Source organism: Pseudophryne corroboree, unplaced genomic scaffold (assembly GCF_028390025.1).
Source record: "Pseudophryne corroboree isolate aPseCor3 unplaced genomic scaffold, aPseCor3.hap2 scaffold_1003, whole genome shotgun sequence".
Classification (NCBI taxonomy): domain Eukaryota; kingdom Metazoa; phylum Chordata; class Amphibia; order Anura; family Myobatrachidae; genus Pseudophryne; species Pseudophryne corroboree.
In genome coordinates this window covers 152,500-179,681 of record NW_026967630.1, presented here as the reverse complement: position 1 = coordinate 179,681, position 27,182 = coordinate 152,500, and the positions used below count along the sequence as shown (strand labels likewise).

General features: G+C 40.7%; 5 non-coding genes across 5 annotated transcripts; 4 read left to right on the top strand and 1 right to left on the bottom strand.

Moving 5' to 3' along the window:
- Positions 1-14,027: 14,027 nt before the first annotated feature.
- LOC134987426 (U1 spliceosomal RNA) lies at positions 14,028-14,191 on the top strand. The gene has a single exon (XR_010193084.1). It is a non-coding gene; the product is annotated as a U1 spliceosomal RNA (small nuclear RNA).
- A 59-nt stretch (positions 14,192-14,250) lies between these two features.
- On the top strand, positions 14,251-14,367 carry LOC134987411 (U5 spliceosomal RNA). Its single transcript, XR_010193067.1, has one exon. It is a non-coding gene; the product is annotated as a U5 spliceosomal RNA (small nuclear RNA).
- A 274-nt stretch (positions 14,368-14,641) lies between these two features.
- Positions 14,642-14,757, top strand: LOC134987408 (U5 spliceosomal RNA). The gene has a single exon (XR_010193064.1). It is a non-coding gene; the product is annotated as a U5 spliceosomal RNA (small nuclear RNA).
- A 275-nt stretch (positions 14,758-15,032) lies between these two features.
- LOC134987410 (U5 spliceosomal RNA) lies at positions 15,033-15,148 on the top strand. Its single transcript, XR_010193066.1, has one exon. It is a non-coding gene; the product is annotated as a U5 spliceosomal RNA (small nuclear RNA).
- A 5,382-nt stretch (positions 15,149-20,530) lies between these two features.
- On the bottom strand, positions 20,531-20,604 carry TRNAN-AUU (transfer RNA asparagine (anticodon AUU)). Its single transcript has one exon. It is a non-coding gene; the product is annotated as a tRNA-Asn (tRNA).
- Positions 20,605-27,182: the final 6,578 nt, after the last annotated feature.

The following is a 27,182-nucleotide window of genomic DNA, read 5'->3' as shown; positions in this document are numbered from 1 at the left end:
ATATCTCTCTTTTGCAAAGAGATAGGCATTGGAAAATTCAGGGCTATTACGTGTAGATGAAGCACTAAAAGGAGGCTTTAAAATTTTCATTCTAGTGTCTTTCGTTTGGGAGAAAAATGTAAAAGTACAATGCAGCTTTTCCTTGCCGATATCTCTCTTTTGCAAAGAGATAGGCATTGGAAAATTCAGGGCTATAACGTGTAGATGAAGCACTAACAGGAGGCTTTAAAATTTTCATTCTAGTGTCTTTCGTTTGGGAGAAAAATGCAAAGGTACAATACAGTTTTTCCTTGCCGATATCTCTCTTTTGCAAAGAGATAGGCATTGGAAAATTCAGGGCTATAACGTGTAGATGAAGCACTAACAGGAGGCTTTAAAATTTTCATTCTAGTGTCTTTCGTTTGGGAGAAAAATGTAAAAGTACAATGCAGCTTTTCCTTGCCGATATCTCTCTTTTGCAAAGAGATAGGCATGAGAAAATTCAGGGCTATAACGTGTATATGAAGCACTAACAGGAGGCTTTAAAATTTTCATTCTAGTGTCTTTCGTTTGGGAGAAAAATGCAAAGGTACAATACAGCTTTTCCTTGCCGATATCTCTCTTTTGCTAAGAGATAGGCATTGGAAAATTCAGGGCTATAACGTGTAGATGAAGCACTAACAGGAGGCTTTAAAATTTTCATTCTAGTGTCCTTCGTTTGGGAGAAAAATGCAAAGGTACAATACAGCTTTTCCTTGCCGATATCTCTCTTTTGCAAAGAGATAGGCATTGGAAAATTCAGGGCTATAACGTGTAGATGAAGCACTAATAGGAGGCTTTAAAATTTTCATTCTAGTGTCCTTCGTTTGGGAGAAAAATGCAAAGGTACAATACAGCTTTTCCTTGCCGATATCTCTCTTTTGCAAAGAGATAGGCATTGGAAAATTCAGGGCTATAACGTGTAGATGAAGCACTAACAGGAGGCTTTAAAATTTTCATTCTAGTGTCTTTCGTTTGGGAGAAAAATGCAAAGGTACAATACAGCTTTTCCTTGCCGATATCTCTCTTTTGCAAAGAGCTAGGCATTGGAAAATTCAGGGCTATAACGTGTAGATGAAGCACTAACAGTAGACTTTAAAATTTTCATTCTAGTGTCTTTCGTTTGGGAGAAAAATGCAAAGGTACAATACAGCTTTTCCTTGCCAATATCTCTCTTTTGCAAAGAGCTAGGCATTGGAAAATTCAGGGCTATAACGTGTAGATGAAGCACTAACAGGAGGCTTTAAAATTTTCATTCTAGTGTCTTTCGTTTGGGAGAAAAATGCAAAGGTACAATACAGTTTTTCCTTGCCGATATCTCTCTTTTGCAAAGAGATAGGCATTGGAAAATTCAGGGCTATAACGTTTAGATGAAGCACTAACAGGAGGCTTTAAAATTTTCATTCTAGTGTCTTTCGTTTGGGAGAAAAATGCAAAGGTACAATACAGCTTTTCCTTGCCGATATCTCTCTTTTGCAAAGAGATAGGCATTTGAAAATTCAGGGCTATAACGTGTAGATGAAGCACTAACAGGAGGCTTTAAAATTTTCATTCTAGTGTCCTTCGTTTGGGATAAAAATGCAAAGGTACATTACAGCTTTTCCTTGCCGATATCTCTCTTTTGCAAAGAGATAGGCATTGGAAAATTCAGGGCTATAACGTGTAGATGAAGCACTAACAGGAGGCTTTAAAATTTTCATTCTAGTGTCTTTCGTTTGGGAGAAAAATGCAAAGGTACAATACAGCTTTTCCTTGCCAATATCTCTCTTTTGCAAAGAGCTAGGCATTGGAAAATTCAGGGCTATAACGTGTAGATGAAGCACTAACAGGAGGCTTTAAAATTTTCATTCTAGTGTCTTTCGTTTGGGAGAAAAATGCAAAGGTACAATACAGCATTTCCTTGCCGATATCTCTCTTTTGCAAAGAGATAGGCATTGGAAAATTCAGGGCTATTACGTGTAGATGAAGCACTAAAAGGAGGCTTTAAAATTTTCATTCTAGTGTCTTTCGTTTGGGAGAAAAATGTAAAAGTACAATGCAGCTTTTCCTTGCCGATATCTCTCTTTTGCAAAGAGATAGGCATTGGAAAATTCAGGGCTATAACGTGTAGATGAAGCACTAACAGGAGGCTTTAAAATTTTCATTCTAGTGTCTTTCGTTTGGGAGAAAAATGCAAAGGTACAATACAGTTTTTCCTTGCCGATATCTCTCTTTTGCAAAGAGATAGGCATTGGAAAATTCAGGGCTATAACGTGTAGATGAAGCACTAATAGGAGGCTTTAAAATTTTCATTCTAGTGTCCTTCGTTTGGGAGAAAAATGCAAAGGTACAATACAGCTTTTCCTTGCCGATATCTCTCTTTTGCAAAAAGATAGGCATTGGAAAATTCAGGGCTATAACGTGTAGATGAAGCACTAACAGGAGGCTTTAAAATTTTCATTCTAGTGTCTTTCGTTTGGGAGAAAAATGCAAAGGTACAATACAGCTTTTCCTTGCCGATATCTCTCTTTTGCAAAGAGATAGGCATTGGAAAATTCAGGGCTATAACGTGTAGATGAAGCACTAACAGGAGGCTTTAAAATTTTCATTCTAGTGTCTTTCGTTTGGGTGAAAAATGCAAAGGTACAATACAGCATTTCCTTGCCGATATCTCTCTTTTGCAAAGAGATAGGCATTGGAAAATTCAGGGCTATTACGTGTAGATGAAGCACTAAAAGGAGGCTTTAAAATTTTCATTCTAGTGTCTTTCGTTTGGGAGAAAAATGTAAAAGTACAATGCAGCTTTTCCTTGCCGATATCTCTCTTTTGCAAAGAGATAGGCATTGGAAAATTCAGGGCTATAACGTGTAGATGAAGCACTAACAGGAGGCTTTAAAATTTTCATTCTAGTGTCTTTCGTTTGGGAGAAAAATGCAAAGGTACAATACAGTTTTTCCTTGCCGATATCTCTCTTTTGCAAAGAGATAGGCATTGGAAAATTCAGGGCTATAACGTGTAGATGAAGCACTAATAGGAGGCTTTAAAATTTTCATTCTAGTGTCCTTCGTTTGGGAGAAAAATGCAAAGGTACAATACAGCTTTTCCTTGCCGATATCTCTCTTTTGCAAAAAGATAGGCATTGGAAAATTCAGGGCTATAACGTGTAGATGAAGCACTAACAGGAGGCTTTAAAATTTTCATTCTAGTGTCTTTCGTTTGGGAGAAAAATGCAAAGGTACAATACAGCTTTTCCTTGCCGATATCTCTCTTTTGCAAAGAGATAGGCATTGGAAAATTCAGGGCTATAACGTGTAGATGAAGCACTAACAGGAGGCTTTAAAATTTTCATTATAGTGTCTTTCGTTTGGGAGAAAAATGCAAAGGTACAATACAGCTTTTCCTTGCCGATATCTCTCTTTTGCAAAGAGATAGGCATGAGAAAATTCAGGGCTATAACGTGTATATGAAGCACTAACAGGAGGCTTTAAAATTTTCATTCTAGTGTCTTTCGTTTGGGAGAAAAATGCAAAGGTACAATACAGCTTTTCCTTGCCGATATCTCTCTTTTGCTAAGAGATAGGCATTGGAAAATTCAGGGCTATAACGTGTAGATGAAGCACTAACAGGAGGCTTTAACATTTTCATTCTAGTGTCCTTCGTTTGGGAGAAAAATGCAAAGGTACAATACAGCTTTTCCTTGCCGATATCTCTCTTTTGCAAAGAGATAGGCATTGGAAAATTCAGGGCTATAACGTGTAGATGAAGCACTAATAGGAGGCTTTAAAATTTTCATTCTAGTGTCCTTCGTTTGGGAGAAAAATGCAAAGGTACAATACAGCTTTTCCTTGCCGATATCTCTCTTTTGCAAAGAGATAGGCATTGGAAAATTCAGGGCTATAACGTGTAGATGAAGCACTAACAGGAGGCTTTAAAATTTTCATTCTAGTGTCTTTCGTTTGGGAGAAAAATGCAAAGGTACAATACAGCTTTTCCTTGCCGATATCTCTCTTTTGCAAAGAGCTAGGCATTGGAAAATTCAGGGCTATAACGTGTAGATGAAGCACTAACAGTAGACTTTAAAATTTTCATTCTAGTGTCTTTCGTTTGGGAGAAAACTGCAAAGGTACAATACAGCTTTTCCTTGCCAATATCTCTCTTTTGCAAAGAGCTAGGCATTGGAAAATTCAGGGCTATAACGTGTAGATGAAGCACTAACAGGAGGCTTTAAAATTTTCATACTAGTGTCTTTCGTTTGGGAGAAAAATGCAAAGGTACAATACAGTTTTTCCTTGCCGATATCTCTCTTTTGCAAAGAGATAGGCATTGGAAAATTCAGGGCTATAACGTTTAGATGAAGCACTAACAGGAGGCTTTAAAATTTTCATTCTAGTGTCTTTCGTTTGGGAGAAAAATGCAAAGGTACAATACAGCTTTTCCTTGCCGATATCTCTCTTTTGCAAAGAGATAGGCATTTGAAAATTCAGGGCTATAACGTGTAGATGAAGCACTAACAGGAGGCTTTAAAATTTTCATTCTAGTGTCCTTCGTTTGGGAGAAAAATGCAAAGGTACATTACAGCTTTTCCTTGCCGATATCTCTCTTTTGCAAAGAGATAGGCATTGGAAAATTCAGGGCTATAACGTGTAGATGAAGCACTAACAGGAGGCTTTAAAATTTTCATTCTAGTGTCTTTCGTTTGGGAGAAAAATGCAAAGGTACAATACAGCTTTTCCTTGCCAATATCTCTCTTTTGCAAAGAGCTAGGCATTGGAAAATTCAGGGCTATAACGTGTAGATGAAGCACTAACAGGAGGCTTTAAAATTTTCATTCTAGTGTCTTTCGTTTGGGAGAAAAATGCAAAAGTACAATGCTGCTTTTCCTTGCCGATATCTCTCTTTTGCAAAGAGATAGGCATTGGAAAATTCAGGGCTATAACGTGTAGATGAAGCACTAACAGGAGGCTTTAAAATTTTCATTCTAGTGTCTTTCGTTTGGGAGAAAAATGCAAAAGTACAATGCTGCTTTTCCTTGCCGATATCTCTCTTTTGCAAAGAGATAGGCATTGGAAAATGCAGGGCTATAACATGTAGATGAAGCACTAACAGGAGGCTTTAAAATTTTCATTCTAGTGTCTTTCGTTTGGGAGAAAAATGCAAAAGTACAATGCTGCTTTTCCTTGCCGATATCTCTCTTTTGCAAAGAGATAGGCATTGGAAAATGCAGGGCTATAACGTGCAGATGAAGCACTAACAGGAGGCTTTAAAATTTTCATTCTAGTGTCTTTCGTTTGGGAGAAAAATGCAAAGGTACAATACAGCTTTTCCTTGCCAATATCTCTCTTTTGCAAAGAGCTAGGCATTGGAAAATGCAGGGCTATAACGTGTAGATGAAGCACTAACAGGAGGCTTTACAATTTTCATTCTAGTGTCTTTCGTTTGGGAGAAAAATGCAAAGGTACAATGCTGCTTTTCCTTGCCGTTATCTCTCTTTTGCAAAGAGATAGGCATTGGAAAATGCAGGGCTATAACGTGTAGATGAAGCACTAACAGGAGGCTTTTAAATTTTCATTCTAGTGTCCTTCGTTTGGGAGAAAAATGCAAAGGTACAATACAGTTTTTCCTTGCCGATATCTCTCTTTTGAAAAGAGATAGGCATTGGAAAATTCAGGGCTATAACGTGTAGATGAAGCACTAACAGGAGGCTTTAAAATTTTCATTCTAGTGTCTTTCGTTTGGGAGAAAAATGCAAAGGTACAATACAGCTTTTCCTTACCAATATCTCTCTTTTGCAAAGAGCTAGGCATTGGAAAATTCAGGGCTATAACGTGTAGATGAAGCACTAACAGGAGGCTTTAAAATTTTCATTCTAGTGTCTTTCGTTTGGGAGAAAAATGCAAAAGTACAATGCAGCTTTTCCTTGCCGATATCTCTCTTTTGCAAAGAGATAGGCATTGGAAAATGCAGGGCTATAACGTGTAGATGAAGCACTAACAGTAGGCTTTAAAAATTTCATTCTAGTGTCTTTCGTTTGGGAGAAAAATGCAAAGGTACAATACAGCTTTTCCTTGCCGATATCTCTCTTTTGCAAAGAGATAGGCATTGGAAAATTCAGGGCTATAACGTGTAGATGAAGCACAAACAGGAGGCTTTAAAATTTTCATTCTAGTGTCTTTCGTTTGGGAGAAAAATGCAAAAGTACAATGCAGCTTTTCCTTGCCGATATCTCTCTTTTGCAAAGAGATAGGCATTGGAAAATTCAGGGCTATAACGTGTATATGAAGCACTAACAGGAGGCTTTAAAATTTTCATTCTAGTGTCTTTCGTTTGGGAGAAAAATGCAAAGGTAAAATACAGCTTTTCCTTGCCGATATCTCTCTTTTGCTAAGAGATAGGCATTGGAAAATTCAGGGCTATAACGTGTAGATGAAGCACTAAAAGGAGGCTTTAAAATTTTCATTCTAGTGTCCTTCGTTTGGGAGAAAAATGCAAAGGTACAATACAGCTTTTCCTTGCCGATATCTCTCTTTTGCAAAGAGATAGGCATTGGATAATTCAGGGCTATAACGTGTAGATGAAGCACTAACAGGAGGCTTTAAAATTTTCATTCTAGTGTCTTTCGTTTGGGAGAAAAATGCAAAGGTACAATACAGCATTTCCTTGCCGATATCTCTCTTTTGCAAAGAGATAGGCATTGGAAAATTCAGGGGTATTACGTGTAGATGAAGCACTAAAAGGAGGCTTTAAAATTTTCATTCTAGTGTCTTTCGTTTGGGAGAAAAATGTAAAAGTACAATGCAGCTTTTCCTTGCCGATATCTCTCTTTTGCAAAGAGATATGCATTGGAAAATTCAGGGCTATAACGTGTAGATGAAGCACTAACAGGAGGCTTTAAAATTTTAATTCTAGTGTCTTTCGTTTGGGAGAAAAATGTAAAAGTACAATGCAGCTTTTCCTTGCCGATATCTCTCTTTTGCAAAGAGATAGGCATTGGAAAATTCAGGGCTATAACGTGTATATGAAGCACTAACAGGAGGCTTTAAAATTTTCATTCTAGTGTCTTTCGTTTGGGAGAAAAATGCAAAGGTACAATACAGCTTTTCCTTGCCGATATCTCTCTTTTGCAAAGAGATAGGCATTGGAAAATTCAGGGCTATAACGTGTAGATGAAGCACTAACAGGAGGCTTTAAAATTTTCATTCTAGTGTCTTTCGTTTGGGAGAAAAATGCAAAGGTACAATACAGCTTTTCCTTGCCGATATCTCTCTTTTGCAAAGAGCTAGGCATTTGAAAATTCAGGGCTATAACGTGTAGATGAAGCACTAACAGTAGACTTTAAAATTTTCATTCTAGTGTCTTTCGTTTGGGAGAAAAATGCAAAGGTACAATACAGCTTTTCCTTGCCGATATCTCTCTTTTGCTAAGAGATAGGCATTGGAAAATTCAGGGCTATAACGTGTAGATGAAGCACTAAAAGGAGGCTTTAAAATTTTCATTCTAGTGTCCTTCGTTTGGGAGAAAAATGCAAAGGTACAATACAGCTTTTCCTTGCCGATATCTCTCTTTTGCAAAGAGATAGGCATTGGAAAATTCAGGGCTATAACGTGTAGATGAAGCACTAACAGGAGGCTTTAAAATTTTCATTCTAGTGTCCTTCGTTTGGGAGAAAAATGCAAAGGTACAATACAGCTTTTCCTTGCCAATATCTCTCTTTTGCAAAGAGCTAGGCATTGGAAAATTCAGGGCTATAACGTGTAGATGAAGCACTAACAGGAGGCTTTAAAATTTTCATTCTAGTGTCTTTCGTTTGGGAGAAAAATGCAAAGGTACAATACAGCATTTCCTTGCCGATATCTCTCTTTTGCAAAGAGATGGGCATTGGAAAATTCAGGGCTATTACGTGTAGATGAAGCACTAAAAGGAGGCTTTAAAATTTTCATTCTAGTGTCTTTCGTTTGGGAGAAAAATGTAAAAGTACAATGCAGCTTTTCCTTGCCGATATCTCTCTTTTGCAAAGAGATAGGCATTGGAAAATTCAGGGCTATAACGTGTAGATGAAGCACTAACAGGAGGCTTTAAAATTTTCATTCTAGTGTCTTTCGTTTGGGAGAAAAATGTAAAAGTACAATGCAGCTTTTCCTTGCCGATATCTCTCTTTTGCAAAGAGATAGGCATTGGAAAATTCAGGGCTATAACGTGTATATGAAGCACTAACAGGAGGCTTTAAAATTTTCATTCTAGTGTCTTTCGTTTGGGAGAAAAATGCAAAGGTACAATACAGCTTTTCCTTGCCGATATCTCTCTTTTGCTAAGAGATAGGCATTGGAAAATTCAGGGCTATAACGTGTAGATGAAGCACTAAAAGGAGGCTTTAAAATTTTCATTCTAGTGTCCTTCGTTTGGGAGAAAAATGCAAAGGTACAATACAGCTTTTCCTTGCCGATATCTCTCTTTTGCAAAGAGATAGGCATTGGAAAATTCAGGGCTATAACGTGTAGATGAAGCACTAATAGGAGGCTTTAAAATTTTCATTCTAGTGTCCTTCGTTTGGGAGAAAAATGCAAAGGTACAATACAGCTTTTCCTTGCCGATATCTCTCTTTTGCAAAGAAATAGGCATTGGAAAATTCAGGGCTATAACGTGTAGATGAAGCACTAACAGGAGGCTTTAAAATTTTCATTCTAGTGTCTTTCGTTTGGGAGAAAAATGCAAAGGTACAATACAGCTTTTCCTTGCCAATATCTCTCTTTTGCAAAGAGCTAGGCATTGGAAAATTCAGGGCTATAACGTGTAGATAAAGCACTAACAGGAGGCTTTAAAATTTTCATTCTAGTGTCTTTCGTTTGGGAGAAAAATGCAAAAGTACAATGCTGCTTTTCCTTGCCGATATCTCTCTTTTGCAAAGAGATAGGCATTGGAAAATTCAGGGCTATAACGTGTAGATGAAGCACTAACAGGAGGCTTTAAAATTTTCATTCTAGTGTCCTTCGTTTGGGAGAAAAATGCAAAGGTACAATACAGCTTTTCCTTGCCAATATCTCTCTTTTGCAAAGAGCTAGGCATTGGAAAATTCAGGGCTATAACGTGTAGATGAAGCACTAACAGGAGGCTTTAAAATTTTCATTCTAGTGTCTTTCGTTTGGGAGAAAAATGCAAAGGTACAATACAGCATTTCCTTGCCGATATCTCTCTTTTGCAAAGAGATAGGCATTGGAAAATTCAGGGCTATAACGTGTAGATGAAGCACTAAAAGGAGGCTTTAAAATTTTCGTTCTAGTGTCCTTCGTTTGGGAGAAAAATGCAAAGGTACAATACAGCTTTTCCTTGCCGATATCTCTCTTTTGCAAAGAGATAGGCATTGGAAAATTCAGGGCTATAACGTGTAGATGAAGCACTAATAGGAGGCTTTAAAATTTTCATTCTAGTGTCCTTCGTTTGGGAGAAACATGCAAAGGTACAATACAGCTTTTCCTTGCCGATATCTCTCTTTTGCAAAGAGATAGGCATTGGAAAATTCAGGGCTATAACGTGTAGATGAAGCACTAACAGGAGGCTTTAAAATTTTCATTCTAGTGTCTTTCGTTTGGGAGAAAAATGCAAAGGTACAATACAGCTTTTCCTTGCCGATATCTCTCTTTTGCAAAGAGCTAGGCATTGGAAAATTCAGGGCTATAACGTGTAGATGAAGCACTAATAGGAGGCTTTAAAATTTTCATTCTAGTGTCTTTCGTTTGGGAGAAAAATGCAAAAGTACAATGCTGCTTTTCCTTGCCGATATCTCTCTTTTGCAAAGAGATAGGCATTGGAAAATGCAGGGCTATAACATGTAGATGAAGCACTAACAGGAGGCTTTAAAATTTTCATTCTAGTGTCTTTCGTTTGGGAGAAAAATGCAAAGGTACAATACAGCTTTTCCTTGCCAATATCTCTCTTTTGCAAAGAGCTAGGCATTGGAAAATGCAGGGCTATAACGTGTAGATGAAGCACTAACAGGAGGCTTTACAATTTTCATTCTAGTGTCTTTCGTTTGGGAGAAAAATGCAAAGGTACAATGCTGCTTTTCCTTGCCGATATCTCTCTTTTGCAAAGAGATAGGCATTGGAAAATGCAGGGCTATAACGTGTAGATGAAGCACTAACAGGAGGCTTTTAAATTTTCATTCTAGTGTCCTTCGTTTGGGAGAAAAATGCAAAGGTACAATACAGTTTTTCCTTGCCGATATCTCTCTTTTGAAAAGAGATAGGCATTGGAAAATTCAGGGCTATAACGTGTAGATGAAGCACTAACAGGAGGCTTTAAAATTTTCATTCTAGTGTCTTTCGTTTGGGAGAAAAATGCAAAGGTACAATACAGCTTTTCCTTGCCAATATCTCTCTTTTGCAAAGAGCTAGGCATTGGAAAATTCAGGGCTATAACGTGTAGATGAAGCACTAACAGGAGGCTTTAAAATTTTCATTCTAGTGTCTTTCGTTTGGGAGAAAAATGCAAAAGTACAATGCAGCTTTTCCTTGCCGATATCTCTCTTTTGCAAAGAGATAGGCATTGGAAAATGCAGGGCTATAACGTGTAGATGAAGCACTAACAGTAGGCTTTAAAAATTTCATTCTAGTGTCTTTCGTTTGGGAGAAAAATGCAAAAGTACAATGCAGCTTTTCCTTGCCGATATCTCTCTTTTGCAAAGAGATAGGCATTGGAAAATTCAGGGCTATAACGTGTAGATGAAGCACTAATAGGAGGCTTTAAAATTTTCATTCTAATGTCCTTCGTTTGGGAGAAAAATGCAAAGGTACAATACAGCTTTTCCTTGCCGATATCTCTCTTTTGCAAAGAGATAGGCATTGGAAAATTCAGGGCTATAACATGTAGATGAAGCACTAACAGGAGGCTTTAAAATTTTCATTCTAGTGTCTTTCGTTTGGGAGAAAAATGCAAAGGTACAATACAGCTTTTCCTTGCCGATATCTCTCTTTTGCAAAGAGATAGGCATTGGAAAATTCAGGGCTATAACGTGTAGATGAAGCACTAACAGGAGGCTTTAAAATTTTCATTCTAGTGTCCTTCGTTTGGGAGAAAAATGCAAAGGTACAATACAGCTTTTCCTTGCCGATATCTCTCTTTTGCAAAGAGATAGGCATTGGACAAATTCAGGGCTATAACGTGTAGATGAAGCACTAACAGGAGGCTTTAAAATTTTCATTCTAGTGTCTTTCGTTTGGGAGAAAAATGCAAAGGTACAATACAGCTTTTCCTTGCCGATATCTCTCTTTTGCAAAGAGCTAGGCATTGGAAAATTCAGGGCTATAACGTGTAGATGAAGCACTAACAGGAGGCTTTAAAATTTTCATTCTAGTGTCTTTCGTTTGGGAGAAAAATGCAAAGGTACAATACAGCTTTTCCTTGCCAATATCTCTCTTTTGCAAAGAGCTAGGCATTGGAAAATTCAGGGCTATAACGTGTAGATGAAGCACTAACAGGAGGCTTTAAAATTTTCATTCTAGTGTCTTTCGTTTGGGAGAAAAATGCAAAGGTACAATACAGTTTTTCCTTGCCGATATCTCTCTTTTGCAAAGAGATAGGCATTGGAAAATTCAGGGCTATAACGTGTAGATGAAGCACTAACAGGAGGCTTTAAAATTTTCATTCTAGTGTCCTTCGTTTGGGAGAAAAATGCAAAGGTACAATACAGCTTTTCCTTGCCAATATCTCTCTTTTGCAAAGAGCTAGGCATTGGAAAATTCAGGGCTATACCGTGTAGATGAAGCACTAACAGGAGGCTTTTACATTTTCATTCTAGTGTCCTTCGTTTGGGAGAAAAATGCAAAGGTACAATACAGCTTTTCCTTGCCGATATCTCTCTTTTGCAAAGAGCTAGGCATTGGAAAATTCAGGGCTATAACGTGTAGATGAAGCACTAACAGGAGGCTTTAAAATTTTCATTCTAGTGTCTTTCGTTTGGGAGAAAAATGCAAAGGTACAATACAGTTTTTCCTTGCCGATATCTCTCTTTTGCAAAGAGATAGGCATTGGAAAATTCAGGGCTATAACGTGTAGATGAAGCACTAACAGGAGGCTTTAAAATTTTCATTCTAGTGTCCTTCGTTTGGGAGAAAAATGCAAAGGTACAATACAGCTTTTCCTTGCCAATATCTCTCTTTTGCAAAGAGCTAGGCATTGGAAAATTCAGGGCTATACCGTGTAGATGAAGCACTAACAGGAGGCTTTTACATTTTCATTCTAGTGTCCTTCGTTTGGGAGAAAAATGCAAAGGTACAATACAGCTTTTCCTTGCCGATATCTCTCTTTTGCAAAGAGATAGGCATTGGAAAATTCAGGGCTATAACGTGTAGATGAAGCACTAACAGGAGGCTTTAAAATTTTCATTCTAGTGTCTTTCGTTTGGGAGAAAAATGCAAAGGTACAATACAGCTTTTCCTTGCCGATATCTCTCTTTTGCAAAGAGATAGGCATTTGAAAATTCAGGGCTATAACGTATAGATGAAGCACTAACAGGAGGCTTTAAAATTTTCATTCTAGTGTCCTTCGTTTGGGAGAAAAATGCAAAGGTACAATACAGCTTTTCCTTGCCGATATCTCTCTTTTGCAAAGAGATAGGCATTGGAAAATTCAGGGCTATAACGTGTAGATGAAGCACTAATAGGAGGCTTTAAAATTTTCATTCTAGTGTCCTTCGTTTGGGAGAAAAATGCAAAGGTACAATACAGCTTTTCCTTGCCGATATCTCTCTTTTGCAAAGAGATAGGCATTGGAAAATTCAGGGCTATAACGTGTAGATGAAGCACTAATAGGAGGCTTTAAAATTTTCATTCTAGTGTCTTTCGTTTGGGAGAAAAATGCAAAGGTACAATACAGCTTTTCCTTGCCGATATCTCTCTTTTGCAAAGAGCTAGGCATTGGAAAATTCAGGGCTATAACGTGTAGATGAAGCACTAATAGGAGGCTTTAAAATTTTCATTCTAATGTCCTTCGTTTGGGAGAAAAATGCAAAGGTACAATACAGCTTTTCCTTGTCGATATCTCTCTTTTGCAAAGAGATAGGCATTGGAAAATTCAGGGCTATAACGTGTATATGAAGCACTAACAGGAGGCTTTAAAATTTTCATTCTAGTGTCTTTCGTTTGGGAGAAAAATGCAAAGGTACAATACAGCTTTTCCTTGCCGATATCTCTCTTTTGCAAAGAGCTAGGCATTGGAAAATTCAGGGCTATAACGTGTAGATGAAGCTCTAACAGTAGACTTTAAAATTTTCATTCTAGTGTCTTTCGTTTGGGAGAAAAATGCAAAGGTACAATACAGCTTTTCCTTGCCAATATCTCTCTTTTGCAAAGAGCTAGGCATTGGAAAATTCAGGGCTATAACGTGTAGATGAAGCACTAACAGGAGGCTTTAAAATTTTCATTCTAGTGTCTTTCGTTTGGGAGAAAAATGCAAAGGTACAATACAGCATTTCCTTGCCGATATCTCTCTTTTGCAAAGAGATAGGCATTGGAAAATTCAGGGCTATAACGTGTAGATGAAGCACTAACAGGAGGCTTTAAAATTTTCATTCTAGTGTCTTTCGTTTGGGAGAAAAATCAGCTTGAATGCTTCAGGGGCTGGGGCATAGCCAACATGAGCCCCACACCGAAGGAGGGTGGAGGTGTTTAATGCAAACTAGGGGTCAGACAAGCGCCGCAAAAGGCCACCATGCCCTGCACGCCCCTTTTCTGTTTTCATATGCAGACGAGGGTTGAAGCCAACTTTGACCCACTGCTTGGATGACATCACCATATGCAAATCCATCTGCGGCAGGCCTTCCCCCAGGAATGCTTGCACTAGTTGTTGCATTTGGTTTGTTGTTTGGGGGTGCTTCAGTATTAGGCAGCCTTCTGCCCTCCCATGTTCATCTGAAAATATGTGTTCTCCCTGCAGTTGTTGTCCCCAGATGAGAGTTCCCTTGTGCTGCCTCAGTTGAATCTCCTTAACTTGACAGAGATGTGCCTGAGCAGCGGCCCTCCCCAGCTCTATCCCAAATCATACTTATTTTGCATAGGAGATACCATGGTCATGAAGATTATTCTCCCAGGGTGAGGTTCATTCATTGCATTCTGGGTATGCTGACCCCTGTGATTTCCCCAAATGTGGGAAACTCGACTGCTTTATTTGTGGTAGTGGGGGACTGTGTTTGTGTTTTCCTCTGGTCAGCTCTGGTAAAAGTCAGATTTCTTTGTTTCAGAGCCTTGTTCTTCTTTTGAGAGTTCCCTTGTGCTAGTTCTTCAGAACGAACAAATCTTTTGCCTTTTACTAAAGATTTCCGTGGAGAGGAGCAAAACTGAGTTTTATCTCAATTTTTGCATGCCCCGTCTTATTGGGGTTTCTTTTATCAGTTTAAAGATAGAACGAGTGTGCTTTAATGTAAGCTCATTTGCGTAGAAATGACAGTAAATGTTTGTTTCTTTTCAAACAGAACTTTCTTGACTATACTAATTGCTTGAAAGATCTGGGAGCACATGGAAAAGAGTACAAACCATGTTTATAGCAAGGGGAAGCCTGGTGAGAAATCTGCTTTCTTTCTTTCAAATTGGGTGCTCACTTTGAGCTGAATGAGGACTGCTGGCATGGCACTCAGGCGACAGGTAGAATCTTGGTCATGCTGTGGTTTCTCTTCAGAACGAACAAATCTTTCGCCTTTTACTAAAGATTTCCGTGGAGAGGAGCAAAACTGAGTTTTATCTCAATTTTTGCATGCCCCATCTTATTGGGGTTTTATTTTATTGGTTTAAAGATAGAACGAGTGTGCTTTAATGTAAGCTCATTTGCATAGAAATGACAGTAAATGTTTGTTTCTTTTCAAACAGAACTTTCTTGACCACACTAATTGTTTGAAAGATCTGGGAGCACATGGAAAAGAGTACAAACCATGTTTATAGCAAGGGGAAGCCTGGTGAGAAATCTGCTTTCTTTCATTCAAATTGGGTGCTCACTTTGAGCTGAATGAGAACTGCTGGCATGGCACTCAGGCGACAGGTGGAATCTTGGTCATGCTCTGGTTTCTCTTCAGAACTAACAAATATTTCGCCTTTTATTAAAGATTTCCGTGGAGAGGAGCAAAACTGAGTTTTATCTCAATTTTTGCATGCCCCATATTATTGGGGTTTCTTTTATCAGTTTAAAGACAGAACGAGTGTGCTTTCTTGTTAGCTTTAATGTAAGTTTATTTGCATAACAATGACAGTAAATGTTTGTTTCTTTTCAAACAGAACTTTCTTGACCATGCTACTTGCTTGAAAGATCTGGGAGCACATGGAAAACAGTACAAACCATGCAGTATCACAAGAGCCTTTATTTGATCTTTCATGAAGATAGAGCAGAATTGAGGACACGTCAACAATTTCTGCCGAAGGTGGTTCATCTTTCCACATGGTGCCTTTGGCCACTGACACCTTCGTTGAGTCAAAGTCTCTGGCTGTGGTCAGAACTTTGAAAATTTATGTCACCAGAACGGTTCAGATTAGGAAAACAGAGGCTCTGTTTGTCCTGTATGCTCCCAACATGATTGGGTGTCCTGCTTCCATGCAGACCATTATGCGCTGGATCTGTGGTAAAATTCAGCATGCTCATTCCACGGCAGGATTGCCGTTACTGAATTAGGTGAAGACCCATTCTACTAGAAAGGTGGGTTCATCCTGGGCAGCTGGTCGGGGAGTCTCGGCATTGCAACTTTGCCGAGCAGCTATTTAGTAAACACTTTTGCTAAGTTTTACAAGTTTGATACCTTGGCTGATGATAACCTCAAGTTGGGTCATTCGGTGCTGCAGAGTCGTACGCACTCTCCCACCCGTTCAAGAGCTTTGGTATAACCCCATGGTTCTTAATGTGACCCCAGCATCCTCTAGGTCGTATGAGAAAATAGGATTTTAATACCTACCGGTAAATCCTTTTCTCTTAGTACGTAGAGGATGCTGGGCACCCGTCCCAGTCCATACTGTGTCTGCAGTTATTACTTGTGGTTATACACATGTTGTGTTACGGTTCTGGTCAGCTTTTTGCTGCAATTGTTCATGCCGTTGGCTTGTGTTCTGTTGAATGCCACGTTCTGCGGCATGCTTAAGGTGTGAGCTGGTAAGATGCTCACCTTAGTTTAACAATAAATCCTTTCCTCGAAATGTCCGTCTCCCTGGGCACAGTTCCTATAACTGGAGTCTGGAGGAGGGGCATAGAGGGAGGAGCCAGTTCACACCCTTTGAAAGTCTTAAAGTGCCCATGTCTCTTGCGGATCCCGTCTATACCCCATGGTTCTTAATGTGACCCCAGCATCCTCTACGGACTAAGAGAAAAGGATGCCCTTGTGTACTATCCTGACTTCTCCTCCCGTCTGCTTACTTTGTGCCTTCCAACGCACAATGCGAACTACAGGTGGTGCTGCAGGGCCCACACCCTTTTACTTGCCTTACAGAGCAGCTCTGGAGCTGTTACAGTGCCCAGCTGCTGCAAGAAATCAGCATGAATGCTTCAGGGGATGGGGCATGGCCAACATGAGCCCCACACCAAAGGAGGGTGGGGGTGTTTAATGCGAACTAGGGGTCATCCAAGCACTGCAAAAGGCCGCCATGCCCTGCATGCCCCTTTTCTCTTTTTATATGCAGATGAGGGTTCCAGCCAACTTTGGCCCACTGCTTGGATGACATCACCGTATGCAAATCCGTCTGCTGCAGACCTTCCCCCAGGAATGCTGTTACTAGTTGTTGGATATGGTTTGATATTTGATGGTGCTTCAGTATTAGGCAGCCTTCCGCCATCCCATGTTCATCTGAAAAGATGTGGTCTCCCTGCAGTTGTTGTCCCCAGACGAGAGTTCCCTTGTGCTTCCTCAGTTGAATCTCCTTAACTTGACGGGGGAGGGGCTGCCCGAGCTGCCACCCTCCCCAGCCCTATCCCAACTCATACTTATTTTACATATTAGATCTCTTGATCATGAAGATTGTTCTCACAGGGTGAGGTTCATCCATTATATTTTAAAATAGGAAGGTACAAATTACATATTTGAATTGCATCTATGTGCTGGATTCAAATGTCCCCCCCCCTTCCTTTCTCAATTGTGCCCGTCAGCAGCTATTCTAAGGTTGCTGCCAATGGGTGTGACACATTAATTTCTTCTGTGGGGTACACTGGACTCCACAAGGATTCACATTGGGGTGTAGAGTAGGATCTTGATCTGAGGCACCAACCGGCTCAAAGCTTTTGACTGTTCCCAAGAAGCTCAGTGCATTCTCCTCTATAACCCCGCTTCCATGAACAGGGAGCTCAGTTTGTAGTTGGTGCCTTCAGTAGCAGGCCAATTAACAGGGGCCTGCCTCAGGCAGCCTATTCTTAGCTATTAATTTTGACAAGAAAAGAAGAACTTGTTTTATGAGAATCTACAAGGGCTGCAGCAGGCTAGGTCTAATAGACATCTTTACTGCAGCTTCATCACTCCCAGCGGCGCTATATACTCCCGTGCCCTGGTTGCTGGGTCACTGCAGCGGAGGCTCCGGTTTCATCCTAAGGTCAGTCACACACACACCACCCTTCCGGATCACGAGGCCGCTGATGAAGGGGAGCGAGGCCGTAGGGGGTGGGCCGTGTGCGCACTGCGGTGGACACTGATTACTGGGCAGCCGCTCCACTAGCCACCAGGTACAGTTAAGGAGCACAGGTCTGGGGGTTTTTCTCCTATATTAACCCAATTTTGTACTGCCCGCAGCGCATTGTGATAGGTAATAGGGCCTGATTCAGGTTGGATTGCAATCACAATAAGCGATCCAACTGCAAAAATTGCTAAGAGCATACGCATGTGCCTGCATTTTCTGCGGCACCCCGCAGAGAATGTGATCGCCTCTGCCTGTCAATCGGGGTGGGGAAGGGGGGGAGAGGTGGGTCAGCAACACTCCATTTCCAAGTCAGGGATGGAGCGGTGCGGGGGCAAGGCTTCAAAATGGGGTCTGCAACGGAGGAGACACAGGGGGCGTGGTCACAGCGGCTGTATGACATCACATTCAGCCGCTGTGATCACAAAAATGGTGGCGGCTTCCTGCGCGCACATACAGTCTGCACCAGCAGGAGCCTACACCATTTTTTATGATCACGCTGAACTGCAGTGCGACTGCAATTACAGCATGGTCAAGAAGGGAGGCGTCATGCTGGGTGGCCATGCCCTGTCACTGTGCAGGAGCCAGCACCGCTCACACACTAGTCCCCGGGTGCAGCCCCCAACCCCCGGGACACCCGGAGCAACAAAATGTAGATTCAGGCCACCAGGCCACGCCCCTACCTATGAAACCATGCCTCCTTTTTACCATTGCGCTGCTTATCTGCGCGCACTGCATTACAATCTCCCTCGCCACCTCTCTGTGTGTCACCAGTGATAGTGACACCTCTGCCATGCTTGTAGCAGCTGGTCCTAAGATCTACGCCTCAAACCCTGAGTGTTTGCCCTTGTGACTTGTTGATCATCATAGCGAAGCAGATGCTTACAGAAAACTGCAGGGGCTTAGATTGAAAATAAAAAAATTGATGGGTATAAGGTAGAGAGGAGCGGGTTCGGTTCTCCGAGAACCGAATTCCCCACGAACTCCACGTGGTTTACACTGGTCCGAGGCAGGCTCGGTTGTTCCCGCCTGACTCGGAAAACCTGAACAAGGGAAAATGTCATCATCCCGCTGTCGGATTCTCGCGAGATTCGGATTCCATATAAAGAGCTGCGCGTTGCTGCCATTTTTACTCGTGCATTGAAGAGAGAGCGGAGAGGACGTGGCTATGTTCTCTCAGTGGAAATCTCAATATCAGTGCTCAGTATCAGTGGTTACTTATTGCTGCTCAGTAATACTAGTAGTGTGTCTCTCCTGCTCAGTGTCAGTTCTCAGTAGTATCCTCATCAGTGCTCAGTATCACTGCTCATTGTCTTGTGCTGCATTGTGGTGCTCAGCATACTACAGTACATTACTAATAGTCCAGTGCTGCATCTTGCTGCTCAGTGTCAGTTCTAGTATCCTCATCAGTGCTCACTATCACTGCTCATTGCATTGTGGTGTTCTGTATACTACAATAACATAGTAATATAGTAACATAGTTTTTGAGGTTGAATAGAGGCAAATTGCCCATCGTGTTCAACCTGTTTTAAGTTGTGATGATTCTACATACTTGCTGAATAATGTTTTATGACTAGTTAGCTACTATAACTCATGTTACCCCCGGATTAACCATGTTGATATTTTAAGTATTATAACCTTGGATAGCTTTTTCATTCAGAAATGTATCCATTCCTTTTTTAAATCCAATTACAGAGTCCGCCATTACCACCTTCCCTGGCAGGGAATTCCACATCCTGATTGCCCTAACAGTGAAGAAACCTTTCCTCCATTGCGTTCTGAACTTTCCTCCAGTCGCAGCGAGTGACCACGTGTTCTTTTAATAAATAATTCCTCTGATAACTCTTTGTTATGTATCTTTACATATTTGAAGATATTAATAATATCTCCTCTTAGGCACCTCTTTTCTAGTGTATAAATATTCAGCCTAGTAAGTCTTTCCTTATAGTCCAGTACTTTTAGGCCTTTAATCAATTTAGTCTTCAGGATCTCTTACACTTCCATGAGCAGCAGAGTAGTGCAATGGAAGCATGCTGGGCCCATAACCCAGAGGTCGATTGATCGAAACTATCCTCTGCTATGTGCATTTTTTTTTTTATAATTAAAGTAATCAAAAACTGGGATTGATATTTTGGCTCTTTTATTTTTACTTAAAGTACAATAACTTTTATCATTTTAATTTGTTTTAATAGTATATTGACAGCATTGTTTTCTTTAAAAAATCCACTTAATTTTCTTTACCCTATTACTGAAATGGTAATTGACAAAAACAAACTACATTGTCACCAGAAGAGCAATGCAAAATGTACAAGTGATATATGAAAATCATCTTCCATCTTGAATTTCAATGATGCATTGGGACAACAATTTGTGAGAAACATCTTCACCCACAAAGAAAGATTTTCTTAATTCCTTACCTGTGTGCTGATTAGATATCACCTTGTTTTCACATTAAACAGACTTCCCCGTGAGGAAGCAGCAAGGATGCAGTGACGTTTCCTGGTGTCAACCTGTATTATTTCAGTAGACATTGAAATGAGGATGCATCTTTGATGCCTTTCCAATGAAGCAAGTTTATTTCAGTAATAGGTGAAAAACCATTCCTACAAAGGTGTTAATCAGAGACTTGGCTTTGTGGACACTATTCAGAGAGCAAATTTGTTAGCATAAACATAAAATCAGAAAATGAAGAGCTGTTTAATCACTCAATTGGACTTTTCTGCCAGCATATTTTTTTTCTCTGCAACCCACTGCTAAATTGTGCTTCCTAGCTGTTTTTTTATAAAATCACTTAATCAAATCTAACTCTGATTACATCAGAGAAGGCCAGGTACCCTACACCATAAGGGGGGTTTTTGAAATTTTGACTTGTCTACTTAAAGATCACCAAAATCTGATTACAAGGTCAATTACATCCCTGGGTGGGATTGAACCACCAACCTTTTGGTTAATAGCCAAACATGCTAACCGATTGCGCCACAGAGACACCTTGCAAAAGTCAATACTGACAAAGGCTAATAATCATTCATCTAGAACGTTTCCTAGAAAAACTTTAAAAAGTCAATAATCTGGAGAATTTTTGTAAGAAACACATTGGTACTTTCCCATGATGAGTGAGTGCTTCAGGATTTCTTGCACTTACATGGGCTATTAACCAAAAGGTTGGTGGTTCAATCCCACCCAGGGATGTAATTGACCTTGTCATCAGATTTTGGTGATCTTTAAGTAGACAAGTCAAAATTTCAAACCCCCTCTTATGGTGTAGGGTACCTGGCCTTCTCTGACGTAATCAGAGTTAGATTTAATTAAGTGATTTTATAAAAAACAGCTAGGAAGCACAATTTAGCAGTGGGTTGCAGAGAAAAAAATAACATTTTAAACCTACCGGTAATTTTTTTTTCTCGTAGTCCGTAGAAGATGATGGGGACTCCGTAAGGACCATGGGGGATAGACGGGCTCCGCAGCAGACATGGGCACTTTAAGAAAGACTTTAGATCTGGGTGTGCACTGGCTCCTCCCTCTATGCCCCTCCTCCATACCTCAGTTAGAGAAACTGTGCCCAGAGGAGACAGACAGTTCGAGGAAAGGATTTTTGTTAATCCAAGGTCAAGATTCATACCAGCCACACCAATCACACCGTATAACTTGTGATATACTACCCAGTTAACAGTATGAATCAAATCTAACTCTGATTACATCAGAGAAGGCCAGGTACCCTACACCATAACAGGGGTTTTCGAAATTTTGACTTGTCTACTTAAAGATCAACAAAATCTGATTACAAGTTCAATTACGTCCCTGGGTGGGATTGAACCACCAACCTTTTGGTTAATAGCCGTACACACTAACTGATTGCGCCACAGCGAAACTTTGCAAAAGTACATACTGACAAAGGCTAATAAGCATTCATCTAGAACGATTCCTAGAAAAACTTTAAAAAGTCAATAATCTGGAGAGTTTTTGTAAGATGTTTCTTCCAGCAACCAATGAAGAAACACATTGGTACTTTCGCATGATGAGTGAGTGCTTCAGGATCTCTTGCACTTACATGTGCAGCAGAGTACTGTAATGGAAGCATGCTGGGTCCATAACCCAGAGGTAGGCAGATTGAAACTATCCTCTGCTATATGACTTGTCTACTTAAATATTACCAAAATTTGATGACAAGGTCAATTACGTCCCTGTATGGGATTGAACCACCAACCTTTTGATTAATAGCTGAACACACTAACCGATTGCGCCACAGAGACACTTTGCAAAAAGTACATACTGACAAAGACTAATAAGCATTCATCTAGAACGTTTCCTAGAAAAACTTTAAAAAGTCAATAATCTGGAGAGTTTTTGTAAGATGTTTCTTCCAGCAACCAATGAAGAAACACATTGGTACTTTCCCATGATGAGTGAGTGCTTCAGGATCTCTTGCACTTACATGTGCAGCAGAGTACTGCAATGGAAGCATGCTGGGCCCATAACCCAGAGGTAGGCAGATTGAAACTATCCTTTGCTATATGCATTTTTTTTTTGTTCATTAAAGTAATCCAAAACTGGGATTGATATTTTAGCTTTTATTTTTACTTAAAGTACAATAACTTTTACCATTTTAATTTGTTTTAATAGTATATTGACAGTGTTGTTTTCTTTCAAAAATCCAATTAATTTTCTTTACCCGATTATTAAAATGGTAATTGACAAAAACAAACTACATTGTCACCAGAAGAGCAATACAAAATGTACAAGTGATATATTAAAATCATCTTTCCAGCTTGAATTTCAATGATGCATTGGGGCAACGATTTTGTGAGAAACATCTTCACCCTTAAATAAAGATTTTCTTTATTCCTTACCTGTGTGCTAATTAGATATCACCTTGTTTTCACATTAAACAGACTTCCACATGAGAAAGCAGCAAGGATGCAGTGGCGTTAATGTTTCCTGGTGTCAACCTGTATTATTTCAGTAGATATTGAAATGAGGATGCATCTTGCTGCCTTTCCAATGAAGCAAGTTTAATTTAGTAATAGGTGAAAAACCATCCCTACAAATATGTTAATCAGATACTTGGCTTTGTGGACACTTTTCAGAGAACAAATTAGTTAGCATAAAAATAAAGCCAGAAAATGAAGAGCTGTTTAATCACTCAATTGGATTTTTCTGCCAGCATATTTCTTTTTCTCTGCAACCCACTGCTAAATTGTGCTTCCTAGCTGTTTTTTTATAAAATCACTGATTCAAATCTAACTCTGATTACATCAGAGTAGGCCAGGTACCCTACACCATAAGAAGGGGGTTTGAAATTTTGACTTGTCTACTTAAAGATCACCAAAATCTGATAACAAGGTCAATTACATCGTTGGGTGGGATTGAACCACCAACCCTTTGATTAATAACCAAACACACTAACCGATTGCGCCACAGAGACACTTTACAAACATACATACTGACAAAGGCTAATAAGCATTCATCTAGAACGTTTCCTAGAAAAACTTTAAAAAGTCAATAATCTGGAGAGTTTTTGTAAGATGTTTCTTCCATCAACCAACGAAGAAACACATTGGTACTTTCCCATGATGAGTGAGTGCTTCAGGATCTCTTGCACTTACATGTGCAGCAGAGTACTGCAATGGAAACATGCTGGGCCCATAACCCAGAGGTAGGCAGATTGAAACTATCCTCTGCTATATGCATTTTTTTTTGTTAATTAAAGTAATCCAAAACTGGGATTGATATTTTTGCTCTTTTATTTTTACTTAAAGTACAATAACTTTTACCATTTTAATTTGTTTTAATAGTATATTGACAGTATTGTTTTCTTTCAAAAATCCACTTAATTTTCTTTACCCTATTATTAAAATGGTAATTGACAAAAACAAACTACATTGTCACCAGAAGAGCAATACAAAATGTACAAGTGATATATTAAAATCATCTTTCCAGCTTGAATTTCAATGATGCATTGGGGCAACGATTTTGTGAGAAACACCTTCACCCTTAAATAAAGATTTTCTTAATTCCTTACCTGTGTGCTAATTAGATATCACCTTGTTTTCACATTAAACAGACTTCCACATGCGAAAGCAGCAAGGATGCAGTGGCGTTTATGTTTCCTGGTGTCAACCTGTATTATTTCAGTAGACATTGAAATGAGGATGCATCTTGCTGCCTTTCCAATGAAGCAAGTTTAATTCAGTAATAGGTGAAAAACCATTCCTACAAAGGTGTTAATCAGAGACTTGGCTTTGTGGACACTTTTCAGAGAGCAAATTTGTTAGCATAAACATAAAATCAGAAAATGAAGAGCTGTTTAAACAGCTACTGCCTGAGGGTCTCTTGACCTGGTGCAATACCTCTGTAGCTTTTTGTTGAGGCGGGACGCCATCATGTCTATCTGGAACAGTCCCCACCGACTTGCAATCTGTGCGAAGACTTCCTGATGGAGTCCCCACTCTCCTGGATGTAGGTCGTGTCTGCTGAGGAAGTCTGCTTCCCAGTTGTCCACTCCCGGAATGAACACTGCTGACAGTGCGCTTACATGATTCTCCGCCCAGCGAAGAATTCTGGTGGCTTCCGCCATCGCCACTCTGCTCCTTGTGCCGCCTTGGCGGTTTACATGAACTACTGCGGTGACGTTGTCTGACTGGATCAGAACTGGTTGGTCGCGAAGTAAGGTCTCCGCTTGACATAGGGCGTTGTATATGGCCCTTAGCTCCAGGATGTTGATGTGAAGACAAGTCTCCTGACTTGACCAAAGACCTTGGAAATTTCTTCCCTGTGTGGCTGCTCCCCAACCTCGGAGGCTCGCGTTCGTGGTCACCAGGATCCAGTCCTGAATGCCGAACCTGCGGCCCTCTAGAAGGTGAGCACTCTGCAGCCACCACAGGAGAGATACCCTGGCCCTGGGGGACAGGGTGATCAACTGATGAATCTGTAGATGTGACCCGGACCACTTGTCCAGTAGGTCCCATTGCAAGATCCTCGCATGGAACCTGCCGAAGGGAATGGCCTCGTATGATGCCACCATCATTCCCAGGACTCGAGTGCAGTGATGCACTGACACCTGTTTTGGTTTCAATAGGTTCCTGACCAGAGTCATGAGTTCCTGGGCCTTTTCTATCGGAAGATAAACCCTTTTCTGGTCCGTATCCAGAATAATGCCCAAGCAAAGTCAGACGAGTCGTAGGAACCAACTGCGACTTCGGGATATTGAGAATCCAGCCGTTTTGCTGTAACACCTTCAATGAAAGTTATACGCTGTTCAGCAACTGCTCTCTTGATCTCGCTTTTATGAGGAGATCGTTCAAGTACGGGATAATTGTGACACCTTGCTTTCGCAGGAGCACCATAATTTCCGTCATTACCTTGGTGAAAATTCTCGGAGAAAATTCTGGAGAGACCAAACGGCAACGTCTGAAATTGGTAATGACAATACTGTACCGCAAATCTTAGGTACGCCTGATGAGGTGGATAAATGAGTACATGAAGGTATGCATCCTTTATGTCCAGAGATATCATAAAATCCCCCCCTTCTAGGCTGGCGATGACCGCTCTTAGCGATTCCATCTTGAACTTGAACCTTTTCAAGTATAGGTTCAGGGATTTTAAATTTAATATGGGTCTGACCAAACCGTCCGGTTTTGGGACTACAAACAGGGTCGAATAATTTCCCTTTCCTTGTTGAAGCAGGGGAACCTTGACCACCACCTGTTGAAGATACAATTTGTGAATTGCATTTAACACTATCTCCCTTTCCTGGGGAGAAGATGGTAGGGCCGATTTGAAAAACCGGCGAGGAGGCACCTCTTCGAATTTCAGCTTGTAACCCTGAGAAACAATTTCTATTGCCTAGGGATCCACCTGCGAATGAACCCAGATGTGGCTGAAAACACGAAGACGTGCCCCCAACTGGGCGGACTCCTTTAGCGGAGCCCCAGCGTCATGCGGTGGATTTTGTAGAGGCCGGGGAGGACTTCTGTTCCTGGGAACTAGCTGTGTTGTGCAGCTTCTTCCCTCTGCCCTTACCTCTGGCAAGAAAGGACGCACCTCGTACTTTCTTGTTTCTCTGTGATCGAAAGGACTGCATTTGATAATGTGGTGCTTTCTTAGGCTGTGAGGGAATATAAGGCAAAAAATTTGATTTACCAGCTGTAGCTGTGGAGACAAGGTCCGAGAGACCTTCCCCAAACAATTCCTCACACCTGTAAGGTAAAACCTCCATATGCCTTTTTGAGTCGGCATCACCTGTCCATTGCCGGGTCCATAGGACTCGTCTAGCAGAAATCGACATAGCGTTTATTCTAGAACCCAGTAGACTAATGTCACTTTGAGCATCTCTCATATATAGGACAGCATCTTTTATATGCCCTATGGTCAATAACATAGCATCCTTATCTAGGGTCTCAATCTCTGCTGATAAGGTATCTGTCCATGCTGCCACCGCGCTACAACCTCGGCCGACGCAATTGCCGGTCTGAGTAAGGTACCAGAATGTGTGTAAATGGACTTTAGGGTAACCTCCTGCTTGCGGTCAGCAGGGTCCCTGATGGTAGCCGTATCCTGGGATGGCAGCGCTACCTTTTTGGATAAGCGTGTCAATGCTTTATCCACCCTAGGGGAGGATTCCCACCGTATCCTGTCCATTGGCGGGAAAGGATACGCCATAAGAATCCTTTTGGGAATCTGCAGCTTTTTGTCTGGAGATTCCCAAGCTTTTTCACATAATTCGTTCAACTCATGTGAGGGGGGAAAGGTTATCTCAGGTTTCTTTCCCTTATACATGTGTACCCTCGTGTCAGGGACAGGGGACTCTGTGATGTGCAAAACATCTTTTATTGCAATAATCATATATCGAATACATTTAGCCAATTTTGGTTGTAACTTTGCATCATCGTAGTCGACACTGGAGTCAGAATCTGTGTCGGTATCTGTGTCAACTATTTGGGATAGTGGGCGCTTTTGAGACCCCGAAGGTCCCTGCGACATAGGGACAGGCATGGGTTGACTCCCTGACTGTTCCCTAGCTTCAGCTTTGTCTAATCTCTTGTGTAATAAGTTTACATTAGCACTTAAAACATTCCACATATCCATCCAGTCAGGTGTCGGCGTTGTCGATGGAGACACCACATTAATTTGCTCCTGCTCCTCTCTAGGAGAGCCTTCTACCTCAGACATGTCGACACACGTGTACCGACACACCATACACTCAGGGAATCCTCTTATCTGAGGACAGTTCCCCAACAAGGCCCTTTGGAGAGACAGAGAGAGAAAGTATGCCAGCACACACCCCAGCGCTATATGACCCAGGAAAAAAACACAATCATTTTATGTTTACCCAGTAGCGCTGTATTTCCATATATATATGCGCCTAATTATGTGCCCCCTCTTCTTTAAGACCCTCTTTCTACCGTGGTATAAGCAGGGGAGAGTCCATGGAGCTTCCCCTCAGCGGTGCTGTGGAGAAAATGGCGCTGGGGAGTGCTGAGGGAGAAGCCCCACCCCCTCAGCGACGGGCTTCTGTCCCGCTCAAATAGCCCCCCCCATAAAAAAATGGCGGGGGCTCTTATATAT